The sequence below is a fragment of the Daktulosphaira vitifoliae genome, unplaced genomic scaffold (assembly GCF_025091365.1).
Source record: "Daktulosphaira vitifoliae isolate Bord-2020 unplaced genomic scaffold, ASM2509136v1 Scaffold_1, whole genome shotgun sequence".
Taxonomy (NCBI): Eukaryota; Metazoa; Arthropoda; class Insecta; order Hemiptera; family Phylloxeridae; genus Daktulosphaira; species Daktulosphaira vitifoliae.
This window is the reverse complement of record NW_026099572.1, coordinates 51,965,026-51,977,216: the sequence shown is the minus strand read 5'-3', so window position 1 is coordinate 51,977,216 and position 12,191 is coordinate 51,965,026. Positions and strand designations below refer to the sequence as shown.

Below are 12,191 nucleotides of genomic sequence, written 5' to 3'. Positions count from 1 at the left end.
GGAAAAAAAAAAAAAAAAAAAAAATTGGAAGTGGGGGAGACGGAAAGAGCCGACTGGGCACGCGTCTCTTCTACGCAGTCTGGCAGCCATCTGTCCGCTGTTCTTGCTGCTCGCACTAACACGCAAGCATCCGCATTACACGTAATATCACGGCGTTCACACAATACATGTATTGTTCGGACTAAAATACAGCTGAGCGAGAGTAGAACTACTACGAGCAGCGGCGGACAGCTGTTTTTGCATATCAACCGGATATTGAATTGGCTAATAAAAAAATACAGAAAATTTCATTGGATAACGTATGAATGTTTTTATTCTATTCCAAAGAGTTTTGAAAAAATTAAGACTCGAGTCATTACAGTATATGTGATACACGACTACAACACTTTACAATACAGGTCTAATAAAAAAGTTTTTGTTACCTACTGATATTCATCAATCAAAACCTATTGGTAGCCTATTTGAATTGAATATCAAATGGTATTTAATTTACAATCGAGCAAAACAAAAAAAAAATGTAATAATAGTTCGAAAACTTAGTATTTACCATCGTTATATTTGCACTGAATAAAAAAATTCGTATAATTTATATGTTTATATAAATAAAAAATTGGAAACGCATTGAATAGCGTGAAAGAATAAACAAATAATTATCTTGTACAGTATCTAATATAGTATGAAAATAATTTAAAAATACGGAATATGTAAATTCATCTGTTCTGCGTGATATAGAACAAGAAACTGTAGCGAATCATCAATTGAGGACAGTTTTACATTTTTTTACTATGTTTTTTTTTGGTCGAATTAAAATTGCCACAAGCGAAAAATTCAAATATATAATTAATCGAGAATAGTTAAAGAGGAAGAGTGAAATTTAACAGATTGTCTGTATCGTTTATAATAAATGCACAAGTTGCTTTACTCGGCCTCGTTATTGATCCCCCTCCCTTTTTCCCGAAGAAGTAGTGATTTCTCAATAAGGTTAACTTACGAATAGAGTTATTACATTATGTTCTTTTAGCATCTACCCTCTGTACGCCTTTTCATCTCTTGAGTCTTTCACGTTCTATTAATTTACCGTTTATAAGTGAACGAGACGAGTTTCCACCATATACTCCTAAAAGTTATCAACGTTGTCAACAATATCACCGTTGTGACGATAAAGGTTTATAAAATAATACACACCCGTATCGAATAAATAAGTAACGAAATATTAGACTACGTGCGTTATTTTATTATAATCAAAATCGGTACCATTAATTTTACCGCAATAAAAAAGCAATGATCCGATACGAAATTGCAGCGGACGAAATGGAAAGGTTATTGCCTCGTCATAGTTGTGCGAGAAGAAAGCCAACGGAGGAGACTCGAACGATTTTAGCGAGTGGTTCTTTGTAATTTGCACTGTTAATCAGAATAGATTTGTAACACACCGTTACTGACAATTGTTTGGGTTTTGAGTGATTAATGAAAAACATACACTAAACGAATTGAAGAAATCAATTACAAATTACGAGAGAAATGTAATAAAATTTAGACGTATTACGGTAGAGAAAACCGGTTAATATTAATTGTTGATCTAGTTTATAATAAACTGCAGTGGGAGGAATAAATTTTATATTCTAACGCGTTCAATGTAATACGATTTATACACTGCAAATAAAATCGTGACAAAAGAAAAGCGAAATAGTTTGAAGTTATTAATCAACTGAACTTTCCCTAACAGTATGCTATATTATTTTAATAAGGTCAATAACTCTTTTTTGCCGATGGTTGCATTATAATTTTCAACAATCACTCCAACTCGATAATTATTTATGATTTGCCACTATTTCATATTAAATGTATTCACGCCGTATTAAAAATATAACATAATCGTTACCAAAAATGTTATTTTTAGATAACGCCCAAAATATGTGTATATATATAAAAATTGCCCCGTTACAAAAAAATGCTAGTTTTTTGGTTCGACCTACATTGTTTTTAGACAATAACAGTAAACATGTCGAATTGGGGGAATTTCCATTTGTATAATATTAAACTTACCAGTTAAATCGTAAACAATAACCATAATAATATTGTCGAAAAACTATTACTGTTACTGTTATTAGGGAAATGAAATAGGACATTTGTGCCGTTTATCACAAAACCATTAAACGTGTTCGGAATTGTAATATTGTCATATTTTATTAGAATAATTAAATACGAAGAAAAATTCCGGTCCGTACCGAGAAAAATATGTTTTCATTTATTTACATTGTAACGACTTATTTTAAAATGTTCATGGGATTTTGAGAACGGTTGTCAGTACTAAATATGAACATCTCCTCTTTGTGTAGGGTCGATTTAGCAATTTGCACTTTCCAAAGGGGGTCCTCGTATAAAGTAACCGTGCTAGACGACACTTTATAAATGGTCCATTGCTCGCCGGGTGGGAATTTTTTCAGTTTTCAATAAGAGAAAAAGAAAGCCAAAGGGAGGGACGTGCGAGCGGCGATTACCCTTAACATGTTGTAAAACTGGAAATACGCACTTCCTATTATCGACTTGCAATACTAACCTAACGGTCATGTTTGCAACATTTTATTCATTTGATATTGCGATCGGTAGAAATATAGACTGTTTCCTGTAACTGACAACGTCGTCCGATGACACGTTCAGATATCTTTCATTCTTATCACTTGTAATTCTCATTTTCGGTGAAAAAAAGTCGTCAGACAGCCGAAAAAAGAAGAACAAAATCAAACGTTAAATGTAAGATATATGCATCTGCCTATGTTTTCTGAGAATCGCCCAACTAAAAAGTTACCTTAAAATCAATACCGCACAGTCTATATAAGGCCTGTCCTCGCCCGGTCGTTCCTATCAATTCCGTTCTAGTTTTAAAGATTACCCATTCGCCTCCACAGCAGTCACCGTTCACATCGTAATCAATGTGCTGACTAGACAACATTTAATTTCTTATTTAGGTAGTTTATTTTCTTAACGACGATCATACGAACCAGTAAGCCCTTAAGGTAAATTATGTAACTGCCTGTTCGCTGTGAAGTTATACAATGTTGTCTTGACAGCATTCGGCTTAATATAACCACCATATACTGGTGTTACAAATATTCATAAAAAACCACATTGAAAACATGCTAAAATTTTTGGTCACGCGGTTTTATAGCTTTGTAATGCGGTCTCATAAGTAGAATAAAAACACAGTAGTAGTCTAGTACGGTAATAGTAAAAAATCGTAATAGTTTACACTTAACGACTATACACCAAAATGAACAAAAATACATAAAGACATATTTCGCGATAATAAATTCTTTTTGTTAGCATTACGGTACTTTTGCGTCGCCTAATTTTTACAACTTGACTGGATTCGTTTATTTCACTACATGTTTAACATGAATTTCGATGTAGATAGATCGACGTTCAAAAAATGATCGCTTTACCGATAATGGAAAGCAATAAAACATTATCGGATACTGTAAAAACAAAATCGACGGGTGTTAAGCAGTCAGAAAAAGGGCAAATTAGAGCAAAACGAAACGTACTATTTTTTTTACTGTCATCATAGAACACAACGTTGTCATACACACGTGTACAAGGAGAGATAGATCTAATGTCCCTTTCGTTTCGACCGTTATGGTGGTCGCCAAACAACTGCTTAGGCTAAAACCAGTTTACTGCGATTGTTATTTTTTTTTTTTCACATGACAAGTGAACCTATACAAGGGCAACGGCGACGACGTTGTTATTACATACACACGTTTGGATACTCGAAGGTTTTGCAAACTAATAAACAACGTACAAAATAAAACACAAAGTGCTCGTTGAATTTGCTGTGTACAGTCGATTTCTGTGGACCGTCCGCCGGCACCGTGTAGACGGTAGTCGAAAGGGTACGGGGGCCAGTAACATGTAAAGTTGTATTAAATTTCCATGCAACGTCGTTTTGGCACCAAACGAACACCGGCACGATAATAATTGCACAGTTTCCTTATCTACCGAACCCATTTTCCTGACACTACCTGCACCGTTTTTGCACATTTGGAGCTGAATCCCAACAGTACATCATTACCGTTGAGTATGGTTAAAACACATCTTACAACTTCTTCGATTAAGGTGAACATTTTGTGCTTGCCAGAACGGAGTCTTGGCTTACTACTATTGTTACCACCAACAATACTCCGTGATAGTAAAGCGTACTGGTAAAAAATGACAACATTGTGTGAAAATAACATGGAAATTGCAGATTTCATGTTACATTATGATTAATGTAGAATGAGGTAGCAGAAAAGAAATTGACTTCGCTATTGTAAAAAAACATATACACCGAACAAAAGATTTTCACTTATCCGAGGCCACGCGCGTGTTGATTAGAAATTTGGTTGATTTTATAGTTTACGACTGAATTATGCTCACCAGAAGACTATTAGACACCAAAATAAACAATTATTGCTTTCAATGCCCGTTCATTATTTGCACTAATTTTAAACACCGTCGTTTCATGGAAATACAACGATCCGAAGGGTTTTCAAGGAAATAGATCATATTAATGAACCATACAGTCATTTCAAGAGCAAATCTGCTCCAGATAATAATACAGTTGTTGATGAACTACATAATTTTATTACTAGAATTGTAGTGGTACGCTGGTCGAATTTATTTTTGTGTCATGTTAACGGGTTTTAGTTGAAAAAATCCTTGGAAATAATTTACATGCAAAGAGTACTACAGCATTTCTTCGTCATGCGAGTTTTTAAACGATGGGCTTCACTAAAACGTAACAACACATTAAAAACAATCAGTCTTTTTATGAAAATCGGCAATATTATTTTTGCAGTGTATAAAAAACTAACTAGAAACAATATCGTCTTTTTATAAGAGTCATTCGACAACCGGATCTTTGGTGATTAAAACTTTATTTTTACTATTGTATGGAAATTACACGTATATTTTGCAGAAATTATGTAATTGTTTAATACATTAACTGAATACGTCTTAATTTTTAATTAAACAACGTAAGAATAAAAAAAATACTATTTCTCCCGTGAGAAAAAGATTTTTGCTATCGAAATTGACTTAACACAAAGAATCGATTGTTATCAAAAGTATTATTTATCTTAAAGCGTGGTGTATGTAAAAAAAACAAGTATTTGACTGGAACGTATAGTTCGTTTATAATTATTTTAAATAATCGTTTACAAATAAAGATTTCACCTAACATTTGTTCTAGAAAGTAAATAATTAGTAATAACAGTGATAAATTATTCTCGTTTAGCGTTCGAATAGTTTGGTTTTGATTGTCCAACAACGTACGTTTATAATTGCCAACATACGAGAATTACATCAAGAGAATTAGATCAACGCAGAATCGTCGGCTGAGGACACTATGGCAGAGTCCCACTGTATTGTCGGATAACCTATTCAAATTACTTTGGGTTGTAAAATTCAACGTCGGGATCTTCAAGTGACCACCTCCGTAGCAACCCCGGAAGCGAAGAGGATCGAAGTAGGTTTGCAAAAAGTAAATGCCGCTATACTTAACTAAAGGTTTTTTACATCGTACACCGCCCACCGGAGTTGGGCTTAACTCCTGTTTAGCATTTTTATGCGACATAGCACCCACCTCGCACGACCACGGCGATAAATCACGGAAAATAATATACGATGTCGGACCAAAGGCGTTCCTCCCTCTCTTCCCCTGGAAATGTCTTCTACATGTCACGCACCACATTTACCTAGGAAACCGTCCAGACAAACCCTCGCGAAGGACAACCGGTTGTCTGTACGCGCGCCGGTGTGGTCACTGTGAGTTACCCGACAGCGTTTGCTACGAGATGCATCTGCTCTGCCAAACGACCAATTTTGTGTATTTTAATACACAAACGGATACATCAGATTCGTGTAGAGAACACAGACAACATAAATGCGCGTTTTCCGGACGACAGCCGAGTAATAGAAATATTTCGAGATAAAAAAGCGATCGGAAGTAAATTACGAACTTTGTATTAAATTGAAATTCAATTCATTTGAGCGAAAACATCTGAACTCTTTGAACACATCTCTCTTAGACGTACCCTTACAGCTTTTTAAAAATACATTTTTCGTTTCATTGTACGCCACTTTATTTATATATTTTTTCCTTCAAGGGTCACTCCGTCCAACTAATAAAAGTTATGAGTTATTTTACCGTTTGCCAAAATTCAAGAGACTTACTCGTTTACTCGCCACGCTCTGCGACCGCCATCGAATATCGACCCGACGGCACCGCTACCGCCACCACCTCAGCCTTTGCATGTACATTATACTGACATCGTAATGCTGCTAGACGTATTATACAAACGTGTTCGGATAGTGTACCGAAGGGCCGATTATTTTTTTTGTACATTTCTATTGTGACGCTGTGCGAGGTTTTTTTGGTGCGAAGCGACAAATCACGAGGGGGTAGTAAACCGGACGTAGAGTAAATAAACCCAAAAAGATTACAATATTATGTACCGGGCAGGGGAAATAATAAAAATAGCTATTTGGTAATCGCATTAGGAATGCACCTCGGTGTCGTCGAAACGAATAGAAAATAATAAACTTTTAAAACGACTTTGGGAAATCCGTTTTCCGCAATTCGTTTTTCATGGAGCGAGTTGTCGAAATAGCCCGTAGTTGGCTTCTTCCACGTTTTCACCTCAACTTTAGTTCACTATTTTCATACTTAGGTCGCCGTGACAACACGATAACACGCCTTAACACCAACACACAACAACGCGAAAGCTGAGAAGCAATATTACTCGAAAAGGGTGTATTTTTATTTCCATTAAATTGACACACCAAACATTGCTGCCGTTAGTTAACCGTATTTTTCTTTTTTACTCACCTCAAACACAAGAGTGATTACTCTTTGTAGTTCAGCAAAAAATGACCTTGATCATGAGTGGGTTAGCGGGTTGCAAAATGTTTCACTTGTAAAACTAACGAAATCCGTCGGCAATTAAAAAAACTATTTTTTAAGTCAGGTTTTATTATTAATATCGAACGGTAGTTAAAAAAAACTATCAAATAGAAAAAACTCGTGCACGACTATTACTCAACAGCACTGGCAGCGAAATACTACCAGACGTACGTGGAACACGTGAGACACTGAAGGGTATCGGCGGCAGCGGCCAACGAACAGAGACTGGTTTTTGTGTGGCGGTAGTGGTGATGGCGGCGGTGCGCACAATAAAATACGCTGTGCTAGTGCCGGTGCTGCCGCTCGCGGTGGTGCACGGTCCGGCTGGTGTGTTTTATGTACAGTGCTATATATTGTACCGGGCGGCTACAGTGATTCAGCAGCGACGGCGTTGGATTCACATGTGGTACCAACGGCGCTGCTATGTAAGACGTCTGTGTGTGTGTGTGTGTGCGTGCGCGCGCGTTCGTTCGTTCTTCTTTTGTACTGATGGTCGTGGAACGAGAACGACGGCTGAAGGGCGAAGGCGGCTGCTGTTTAACAATGAATCGCTGAGGGGCGGTGGAAGACGATGGGGGCACGATGAGGGAAGCGAGCGACGACGACGGCGCTTGTGCACCAGCGACTACGGTGGCTTTATATTTTGGCGTACGAGGTTTTTTGCGCAAACCCCTTCTATACCCTCCTTCCCCGACCTTTCGTTTTCTTTCCCCATCCGCATATGTTTGGAACCCCTGCGGAACTGCGGCTAGCGTTCAGGGCCATACACGCACGCTAACAATGATTTCACATTAACTTTTTTCCATAACTCTTGTAACGACGTCCATGAGTTATGCAATTTGTTATTGTTCCAAATGACATTTTCGATAATTATCGAATGTGCCTAATTATAACAAGCCACTTGCAACAGAACTGAATTTGGTTACATTTAGTTCAGTTATGCGGACCGACTCTACTGGCTAGTCGAATTTTTTTATTAAATTTTTATAATCAATAAATATATAATAATAAATAACATTGAAATTTCATTAAATGTAAACTTACTTTATATGGTTAAATTATTTTTATTAACTTCGTGGTAATTAGCTTTTTGGCACTCTTAGCCAAATTATTCTGGTGCTTTGATAATAGTATTATGGTAGTTTTTAGACGAGGGGCGTTTTGAGATTATTGTGTGATTCGAAATTTATAAAATTCCAAAAGAAATGAACTCGTCAATATCCAATTTTAAATCTCTGCTTTTTTAATTTTTAAAACGTTTTAAGTATAATTGAAAAGGTTACAACTAAAAATTATCACATCAAGGATACAATTAAGTTTCAGGTGTGGTGGACGATCACTTTAGAACTGAAATAATTATATAGTGAAGATGTACATATTTTGTTTGTTTGAAGGGGTTATAATATTTTTATTTTAAATACCCTCTTTTTATAACATGCTCTAATTATGGGACTATATGTGATTACTAGAAATAATTTTAAACAAATGTTAATCAGGTTACACCCGTCCGTTCTGTTTAATCTATCATTGATAGTAATTTAATGAAAAAATTATAGGCCCTTAAGTAAATTTTTGGGTCCTTGTATTAAAACAAATATTGGCCATTAAAAATGTTCAATTTATTAGATTATAAACAATGTAAGAGGTCAAGTCAGGGTACTATAAATCCGACGTCACTCCTCCTCTTGCCGGGGCCTTGAAATGTATTATACAACTTACGTAGTTTTTACTGATGTGCCAATTAAAATTAAATGTTTTATTATTATAAATACTTACATTAAGATCCAATGTAATTGTGTTGATAATTGAACAAAATGTTAACAATTAACGAATTGATACAATAATTGTAGACTTGTTTGATTTATGTGTCTGGCCTAATTAACAATGTCATAATAAATTTTGTATTAGAAAATTGTATAAATAACATAATCAATATATTATTTATTAAACAAGTTTACAATTAAAGTCCTTGCTAAAACTTATTTAATACTAAATATGACTGTAATATGTTTTAAATATACTGTCAAAGTGTTTTAATGTGTTTACCAAAATATTTGAGTCATAATATATCTAACAAATAAATAAGGCATACTTGATTCTTACTTTGATTCTTCAAGTAGTTGTACTTTATATGTACTTGTATATAATAGCATAGTATATGAATATAGTTATCCAAAGCTATTTGTCTATAAGATATTGAGGCTATAATTTAATTTGGTTTTAATATTATGGTAATTTAATTTGAATTTTACAACTAACTTTTATTGACTCTATTGTGTATTGTATAAAAACGATGCTGTGTCCTATACCAAATAGAGGAATAAGTTTTTGAAAAGTCAATTATATTAAAAAATTTGTAATATCTATTTCAAAGATGTTAAATTTATATATATATATTTTACTTTATAAAGTGAACTAGGCTTCGCCTAGCTGGGCTCCGCTTCAGACCCGGTACCCTGGAGGCCTCACGCACATACAGTCGCATTCGATCTGTCCTTACAGGTAGGCCACTGAGTTCGGTAAGAGTATCGACGACGCCGGAATAAGTGTTAGGCATAAATACTATTACTCTAGAAGCAGTTTAACAGAAAAAGTGTAGACATTTAATTAATAAAATGTGTAAAATTCAAAAATAGTATATAGTGTAAAGTATAGAGTATAAAGTTTACATTTTTTGACCAAGATCATCACAATATTTTAATAATATTTCAATTTTAACACTATCTTTGGTGTCAACAATATTTATAAAATTGTGTTATGAAATTAAAGGTAACAGAATGAAATGAAAACTATAATATAATATTTCAAATAAAAGACCATACATTTTTAATTAATATTAGAATCTAATACTTCAATACAAAACTTTCATTAATATTTAATGTAAAAACTGTAGGAAAATACCACAAAGAAAAAGATTGTTGGTATGGTAAGGCATACTATAATAATCAAAAAACTTGTTCCAAAAGAAAATAAAAAAATAAAGGAAATAAAAAAAGTTATTAATGAAAATAATAGTAAATGAAGTTTTTTTTATAAAATTTTAAAACACCATGGTGTGCTAAAAAAAATGTTTTCGACTTAACGAATAATTTTTCTAAAATAACGTCGTCGAGCTCTTTCATTAAAAAAAAATATTTAAATCGTACGTCGTTAAATAATTTTTCCAGTATTGGCTAATTTTTCAACGTTTTACTATATAATACGATTACTCTAAAATTCAAAATAATAAAATGTTGACTGGTATGGTTTTACAATGTATACACATGACATACTTTTGACGGAGAATAATACTTTGTTGGGCAAAATAAGATTAGTCACGTTAGGGATGTAAATAATAAATACAGTTGGACTTAATTGACTATCGACCAATCACAATTATATATTAAATTGCGCAATCATAAATTCTAAAAAAAGAAATTTATTGGATGACCCCTAACAATGCTCATTTTATTTGCTAATATACTGTGTTGTGGTTGTAAAGAAAGAGCTAGTGCGAGTTGTATGGCATTTTAGACCAAATTTTATTTTGGCGCCTTAATACATATAAAAAACAGACTATTTGGCATACTTCAACATTCTAGGTACCTTAGACGATCGTTTGGGTCACCTTATCCTTGCGCCAGTCTTGAGCAGGGAACTGTTCAATACTTCATTATCGTATGGTCACTTTTTTACTTCATTCCTCACTTTGTTTTTAACTTTATATAATGTGAGAATGTTGAATACTGTCCATCATAGCAAATTAACAATTTCCTTTGATGCCTGAAGGTACAAAAAAAGTAAAAAGGCAATAATTCATTTTATTTTTTAATGTATTAATATTTTTTTATTAAGAAAATACAATATGTAATACGAAAAAGTCAACGTGGCCTCTAGTTTTTGCATGGTTCTAGGCAAAATAAATTATTTTTATAGGAATAGAAGTTTTTATTTAAGTTAAATAAAAAAAAAATATATATATATTACCGGTTAAAAGTTTGGTTTGTCTCACAATTATCTTAAAATGAAAAAGAATCAACGATTCTCCTAATTAATGTTATTTACTTGCATTATTTAAAAAAAGAAATCATTCTGTAAGCAAAACATGTCGACTTTTACAAAGATTAATTTTCTTTTTCATATTTCAAGTCCTTCGAAGTGTACGCTTTATAACCTATTATATTATATAGATTTCAAAAATAAAGCAAGATAATTTAAACTTTTGTCCGGTTGTGTAAGTGAAGTTTAATTTGATTAATAAAAAAATAATTATAATTTAATTATTTATTTATAATTTTTATTTACTACTACTAAGAATAGTTATAATCGTATACAGAGTTATCTGATTATAATAACTCGAATATTCACAAAATAAATAAATTATTAAAAACGAAAATTGTGTTTTATTAGCTACATATATTTCTTAATTAGATTTGATTCTTAATTAGTTTTTAGACCATCCCTTATAACTTCTAAGGGTGTCAATTTTAACTATTTCATATGAAAACAGATATAATTAACTAGCTATAGAAGGTGCATAATGTGTCTCAGACATAGTTATATATTACAAGAATTTCAATAGAGTGGAAATGGAAAGCGGGTGGAGTATACGTACACCAGTACGAGCTGCACCCATTTGCACTACTAGGGCTAAGTCAGATCTGAGGTACTTGTAAAAAAATTTAAACACGGATTGAGTTGTGATTGTGAGCCTATAAGATATTAGTTTACCATAATAATAATTATTAAGACACCAAACCAATTAGTTATTATAGGTTTAATGATGACCAACAAAATTGAACCATAGTCTTAGTAATTATTTTTTATGACAAATGGATGTATTATGAGTAGCGATGTAAAATACCGTAAAAATTGATTTTGACAATAATCTCAAAAGATAAAAATATTCGTTTGAACTTCATTTTATTGTATACTACATTATTGTAAAATGGTCCTAAAACAAGTAAAACAATGGTCAGTCGCAAATTTATCTATTAAGCTTCAGGTAATTTGTCCAAACGAATTTAGAGATATAGTCTATTTCGTATAAAAGATAACCAATTATCCAATTTTATGTATTCGAACTTACAAACGTTTTAAAGGTAAATGAGAGCGGGGAAAGTTGTTACAATTGGGATATTTTAATTTTAAATTGGAATAGCACTATTCTAACTATATAGAAATAAATATACTGTAACAACTTTCCCCGGTGTGTAATAACTTACCCCAACATAGAGTAAGTATTTACATGTCGACTTACTGAAGTTAA

The 12,191-nt window shown here is 33.2% G+C and overlaps 1 protein-coding gene across 2 annotated transcripts in view; it reads right to left on the bottom strand.

The window, feature by feature from the left end:
* Nucleotides 1-7,298, bottom strand: part of LOC126895981 (RNA-binding protein Musashi homolog 2) — a 44,524-nt gene extending 37,226 nt beyond the window's left edge. For both annotated transcript variants that reach the window (XM_050668344.1, XM_050668343.1), the window contains exon 1: nucleotides 6,869-7,298. The gene's annotated coding sequence lies outside the window, so the exon portion shown is untranslated. The remainder of the gene's footprint in view (nucleotides 1-6,868) is intronic.
* Nucleotides 7,299-12,191: the final 4,893 nt, after the last annotated feature.